This window comes from Vicugna pacos, chromosome 30 (assembly GCF_048564905.1).
Source record: "Vicugna pacos chromosome 30, VicPac4, whole genome shotgun sequence".
NCBI lineage: Eukaryota > Metazoa > Chordata > Mammalia > Artiodactyla > Camelidae > Vicugna > Vicugna pacos.
In genome coordinates this window covers 10619890-10627357 of record NC_133016.1, presented here as the reverse complement: position 1 = coordinate 10627357, position 7468 = coordinate 10619890, and positions in this window count along the sequence as shown.

Genomic DNA, 7468 nt, shown 5'->3' with positions numbered 1-7468 from the left:
ACATGTCCAAATGAGAAGCCCAAATTCTCTACTGTAGATCAGAAAACAGATCCAGTAGCAATATTTGGCACTAAAAAAAGGTACAGTAGCAACTTTGCTAAAAAGAGACCATAGCAGTCTTTGATGCTAAAAAAAGTTACAGTGGCAATCTTTGACCCTTTTATTGGTAACTCTGTATCTCAACACCTGACATCAAACTTCTATGAGGTCTTCTCTCAAGGTCCAGGGAGAAGGAGGCAAGTGATAGAAGGATTCCAAGTGGACGGTATTATGTCTTTATTATGGGACAGAGCATGGGTAGCAAATAGCAAGATCTATCAGTTCATAAGCTTAAAACTAGCATTTAAATTCTAAGGAGAAGAAATAAAAGAGGTCATTAAAAAAAGAGAGAAAGAGACATCTAAACCACAGTTAAAGTGGTTGACAACCAGCAAGATCTGAAACAGTGATTTTCAAACCGTGGTCACAATCACAAATCAGCCACACCAGCAGCATCACCTGGGAACTTGTTACAGCTGCAGATGCTCTGCCCACCACCCCAAAAGGCTGAATCAGAAACTCTGAGGGTGGGGCCCAGTGGAAACTGTTTTAGCAAGCCCTCCAGGTGATGTTGGTGCCTGCTAAATTTGGAGAACTACTGACGCAACAATGAATAGATTGCTCCTGATTGGATGCCTGGGTTCTTAAAGTAATAATTTGTGTATTTATTCAACTGAAGGATGTTCTTTCCATCAGCAATATTTGAACATCAAAAGTGGGACCTGCCAAAATGATCAATTGTGTTGATTTTTTTTTGTTGTTATCCAGGACTAAGAGTGTTTTCATAAGGATTTTTGGAAGCACAAAAGTAATCTACACATTGTGAGAAGGAAAGTAGCCAATTTAATGGGGCTAGAAAGGGCTTTATTGCTGGGACAGTTGCCATTGGAGGGGTGACCTGCACATTTGCATATTAAATATGGCCATTTCATCTCTGACCCAGCAGTTGTGGGAAGAGAAATCTCAGAGGGGAAATATATTCAGGGCTAGGGAAAGGGGCTTGCTCCTTTTCCTAGTGGAGAAGTTTTTAATAGCAGTACTTGGTTTTGTTATTTGTATGTTTGTTTTTTTCTTTTAATGTACTGATTCTTAAATACATTTTTATAAGTAACATTTTGGAGAATTTAGGAGAAAATCTTTAAAATAAAGCAAAGCAAATAACAATTTTGCATACTCTCACCACCCAGGTACAACTGCTCAATTTTTTATGAATTTCTTTAGTCTTTTTCCTAAGTATTTTTTAAAAATTAGAACACACTTTTCCCAAATTTATTAAGAGATTTTGACATTGTGTAGGTTTAAGGCATACAACATGATCATCTGGTACATATATTTTTACAAAATTATTGCCACAATAAAGTTAGTTAATGTATTCATCACATAGCTACAATGGAGTATGTGTGTGTGTGTGTGTTGAGGACTCTTAAGATATACTCTTTTAGCAACTTTCAACTATACAATACAATATTGTTACCTATAGTCACCACAACGTACATTAGAAGCGCAGAACTTATTCATCTTATAACTGAAAGTTTGTAACCTTAGATCACCTTCATCCATTTCTCCCACCCTCTGCCCCTGGCAACCACCAATCTACTCTGTGTTTCTGTGAGTTTGGTGTTTTTTAGAGCCTACATATAAGTGAGATCATGCAGTATTTATCTGTCTTTCTTTGTCTGACTTATTTCACTTAGCATAATGTCCTCAGGTTTCATCCGTGTTATTGCAAATGGCAGGCCTTCATTCTTTCTTGTAGCTGAATAATTTTCCGTTGTATATATATGCCACATTTCTTTATCTCTTCATCTGTTGATAGGCACTTAGGTTATTTCCATGTCTTGGCTATTATTGTAAATAATATGGCAGTACTTTGGCTATGAGCAATCGCTTTCTAAAACAACATAGACAGAATAAATAGTCCCTCCCAGCTATGGTAAGCAGAACAGTAGACACAAAAAAAATAAGTAAAATTAGAAAAAAATTGAGACATATGTTCCTAAAGGTGAGCAGGAAAAAAACAAAACAAAACAGAGAGGAACTGTGATAAAGCTTCAGAATTTGTGGTCAAGGGGCCAAGGTCAAACCCATTAGGGAACCATAAGGGACTTACCCTTAGAGAACAGAGAGACAGATTGAAGGGACAGTCTTAAGACCAGGACTAAAGAGAACCTCAGTTTACCCCAGCCCCACGGAAAGTGAAATAAAGGGAAACTGAGGTACAGTACAAAGTGAAATTTTAAAAAAATCATTTCTCCAACCGGACAATGCACAGAGACGCTAGGGCAAAAACAAATGAAAAAGAACAGCAGAAGCAAGAGCATCAGTTAACGCAATGATTCTCAGCAGGGGTGGGGAGAAAATTTTGGCAACGTCTGGAGACATTTTTGGTTGTCACAACTCAAGAGGAGGGTGCTGCTGGCATGTGGAGGGCAGCGGCCAGGGATGCCACTAACACTGTGTGATGTACAGAACAGCCCCCTCAACAAAGAAGTATTGGACCCCCAACAGCAACGGTGTCAAGGTTGAGAAACCCTAAGTTAAAGTATTGAGAGTGGTTTTTCATATGCAAACATGGTAAAAAAAAAAAAAATCTGACCCCCTTTTGCTCATTCTTCAAGAACCCACTCTGTTATTCCAAACTCTGGGGGAAGTTCTGCAGCTTCCAGAGCACCTGGCTCTCTCTGAACTTCCAGTGGTCAGTGTCTTGCACTGCAACGATTCATGTGCCCTTTTCTTTCCACTCACATGACTATGAGCGCCCCCAAATTAGAAACCTTGTTCGAGTCTTCTTTGTATTCTTTATCATATTGTAAATATTCGTTAATAGTGGGTTGAATGGGTAAGTGAATGGGAATAAATAATTGGAATAGAGACCTGTATCTTGGAGAAGTGCATCAATATTATCATTTGTCTGTGACCAGCATCTTAATCCAGACCGTGTTTAGTTTGTAAGGCAGTCCTGCCGAGGCAGCAAAGTCTTAACCAGATGGTCCAGTTCAGTGCAAGAGTTCCCACACAAATCACACTTATATGGGATTCTAATTCTTACCTTGAAACTTTGGAATTAAAGGAATTTACCGGGAAAGACCAAAAATATATTACAGGCAACATACAGATTTACCCAATTACATATGCAAATACCATCTATAATTTCAACATGCTTTACATCCATGAATTCTTGTTTGATTACAAAATATCTCTTCACACTGAGTTGACGGTAATCTCTAACCACCAGGGTAGACAGCTGTCTTGAACCTCATGGTGGTTCTGAGGGTATTTATCTTGGGTCACTGTCTCTTTGTATTGTGTGTTGACAGAACCTCCCCCTTCTCTAGAGGGCAGTTGCTCTTTTTTGGCTATAAAATTGATAAAAGTGTGCCTCGGCAGGGTTCCCTCATATAGCATCCGCATTCATAGATCTCCAGACTCATATCTCTACAAGCAAGGTTGCTGTGAACATTCTATTCTCTGTGTCCCCGGGCCCAAGTCTGAGAGTTCCCTAGAAGTGAGTCATCTTCAGATTTACTGGTTATTCCCAAATTGCTGTCGAAGTAGTTGTAACAATGTACACCCCTACCAGTAATCCACGAGCGTTCCCACTGCTTCACACTCACTCCACATGGCACTGTCAGACTTTTTAATTTATGCCTTTCTGATGTGAGTGGAATGATGTCGCAACGTTACTTTCATTTTCATTTCCTAGTGGCGGGTTGGGGAAGGCATCTTTTCATGTTTATCAACTGTTCTGCTTTCCTTTTTTTTTTTTTTTTTGTATTGTCAGTTTGTAGTCTATTTCTTCTCTTTGTCTCCAGTAAACTGGAAGTTAAAAATTATCCTTCAACTTCTGAATTTTTGATAACATCCATAGTTAACCATACAATGTTCTAACATAGCCAAAAATTTTTCAATATTTCCATCATCCTCCCCAGAACCACCAGAAAGTTAATATACTTCAAGTATCATCGAATACCCTCTTTCACCATATAATTGCTTTCTAGTCTCAGTTTTATCTATTTTTAAAACATTTTTTAAAGTTACTTTTTAAACAATAGTTAAAATCCCAAATACAGTTTAACAATTTCTGGATTTCCTGTTATTTCTTTCACACCCTGATTTCCCAGGGCTTTCTCTTTTGTTCTTGTGGAACACTTTTTTCAGTTATTTTATTGAGGAATTATGTTAGAAAATGTCTTTCTTTGACCCTTCATCTTGGAAGATAATTTAGCTGTTATAAAATTCCAGATGGAAGTATTTGTTCTAACACTTTGCTTCTGGGGTCCCTCTTAGTCAATGAGAAGTCAGCTGTCAGTCATTTCTCCTGGGTCCTCATCTTTCCTCACTGAGAACTTTTAATATTCATCTTTTCCTTGATCCTTGGCAGTTTCACCAAGGGCATCATGATCCGTCTGGCTTTGTGCTTAGTGTGCACTTTGAGTTGTCCTTATCTTCACTGAGTCCTAATAATCACTCGCCCCTTGTTCTGCTAGAAAAAAGGGTTCCGCAAAGTTTTTCTGTAAAGGGCTCTTTCTGTAAAGGGATAGATAGTTAATATTTTAGGCTTTGCAGGCCACGTGTGGTTTCTATCTCATTTTCTTCTTCTTTTTCTTAGCTTTTCAAAAACGTGAAAATCACTTTTAACTCAGAAGTTACACAAAAAGTGTGCCAGCTCCCACACTAAAATCCCAGACAGAAATTCCCACACCCCCAGCACACACTGTTCTCCTCCTCATCTCCTTCCCAAGTCACCCCAGCTTCTTATACAGGAGCTACACACACACACACTCACACACACATATACACACACACACTCACACACACATACACACACACACACACTCACACACACATACACACACACACAGATCACATGTGCACACATGTGTTTCTACATTGTGACAAACCATGTCCTGCTTAACAGGAATTAGCTCAAATCACTTGAAACCAGAGGTGTTTGCAGAAGTGGAATCCTGACATCCAGCGTTGTGATTCTGAACATGTCCTACAACGAGACATTTACTTGGTGGTAACAGTCTTGGCTTGCTGCAGTATTTCTCACACAAAAGAAACACATTGGCATCTTTAGCCAGTACATACATACACACCTACACGCACATCTGAGACAGAAGTTCCATGAAACAGTACCTCCTCTTACCTCGTGCAATACATTCGGATATTTTTCTCATACATTTTGTCCTATTTCATTATTTTTAAAAAGGCCGTCACCACTCTCTAAATTGCTTTCATGACCCACCAATTAGTTTTGGCTTTCCATTTGAAAAACAGTGGTCTATAATGTTCTTTTTAGGACATTGGGAGTTAGTTTTGTGTGTTGGTCTGAGACTCTGACCATCGTTTATTATATTGCTTCACTGCAAAGCTGTATTCTTATTTCCTGACAACTGGATTAGAATCCAATTTGGGGAACCCAATCCATCTGTAAGCTGGGGACTGCCAAGGTCTAAATCAGGAACGTTTTTATATTAGGAGTTCATTTAGACTAAAACAAGAAGCTGACAACCTTCCTAAAGTAATTCCAACACACTTGCCTGCTTGGGAATAGAGCTTATCAGGAAGTAGTCAACCTTAGCTTTATGCAGCTTCTTTTCCCTTTGAAAAAGGACTTAATTTGAATTTCCAAAGACAGCACAGAGGCGATTCATTTGTGCTGTAACATGTGGATTGGAAGTTACTTTAATGTGTTTGCTACAGAATGTAATTCTACAGTCGCCTGAGGGTTTTCTTTACCAGTTTTTGTTCCTACAGTTCCAGCTGTGTCTTAGGTAAGATTTTTCCCATCTTAACTGGTTTTAATGAAAAAAAAAAAAGAGTCAGGCAGTTTGGGAAACATTTCCCCATGCATCCAGACTTCATCAAAGCTGTGCTTAGGAACTTTCAGAATATCATTAGAAATGACGGAGCTTGGCCTTATTATTATTATTATTATTATTATTATTATTATTATTATTATTACTACTACCTTATTTTGTGTCAGTTTGAACAGTCTAATCCAATGAACTCTAAACTGTGTGTGTATTAGTAGCTATCCTCAGGTTTCTTTTAGAGAACTATAAATTCATCATTTTATGAAATTATTTCAGAAAACAGTGTTTGGAAGTACATGGGTGTATTCTACCAATTTTCATCACTTTTAAAATGTACTCCACCATCATTTACTTTTTCTGCCCCTCAAAAATAAAAGTTAAGTATCCCTTCAAGATGGTAAACCCAAGGACAAATATCTTTGGTTGGGGTTGCAACCCAGCGAGATGCAAAACTACTGCTTGTCTGCAAGCCCATGGATAAACCTGGAGGCTGCAAGCAAAAGCCGAGGCCTCTCCTTAAGAAGTCCACGTGCCCAAATGTCCTCAAACTACATTTATCCTGAGTCGCCTGTCCTGAGTCACCCCTGGGAAAGAGCAGTGAAAGGTCCCCTACACAACATGGGTGGTGTTTCAAGCATCTAAAATCCCCCTCCTGTTCCATCATTATCAGATCATCAGCCCTTTAACCTGAGATCTTGGGCTAGTTTCTTAACGTAAGAAGCTTCAGTTTCTTCCTCTATAAAATAGGGATCAATGTATCCACATATGATGGGAACACAGAGAATTCAATCAGCTGATACGTGACTACTTACTATAGAGTGAGGCACATGATAAGCCACTCATAAAAGCTAATTTCTTTCCTTTCTCATGTTTTTATTCCAGATTCTGATTTTATTTTTTCTTCCGTTCTAACAGATATAATTAACACACAGCACTGTATAAGCTTAAGGTGCACAGTGATGATCTGACTAACATGCATCATGAAATGATCACAGTCAGTTTAGTGCCCATCCATCATCTCATATAGATACAAAATTAAAGAAATTTTTAAAAGTTTTTTCCTTGTGATGAGAACTCTTAGGATTTACTCTTTCATATACAACTTTCGTATATAACATATGGCAGTGTTGATTTTATTTCTCATATTGTACTTTACATCCCTAGTAATTATTTATTTTACTGGTAGTACCTTTTGACTGCCTTCATGCAATTCAATGTGTGTATGAATGTGTGTGTGTGTGTATATATATGTATGTATGTATATGTGTATATATATATATATATATGTGTGTGTGTGTGTGTGTGTTTACATATACACACATGTATTTGTTGAGGTTTTCAATGCAAGGCGGCCCACTGAGCACTGGTATTTGCTTTCCTCCTACATTCTGCCTGCTTTTGCCATGCCTCCTACGATAGCTGAGACCCCAGTCAAATGGTAGTCAAGGAATAAGTCCATAACAGCAGAGAGAATGGGAGAGGGACAACCACTGGGCACTCTGGTGGAGAAAAGGCCAGCTCCAACTGACCACAACATCACCAGCTCCAGGATCAGAAAGGGAAATAAAGGAAATTGGGCATAAAGAAAAGAGTTGGTGAGATACAGT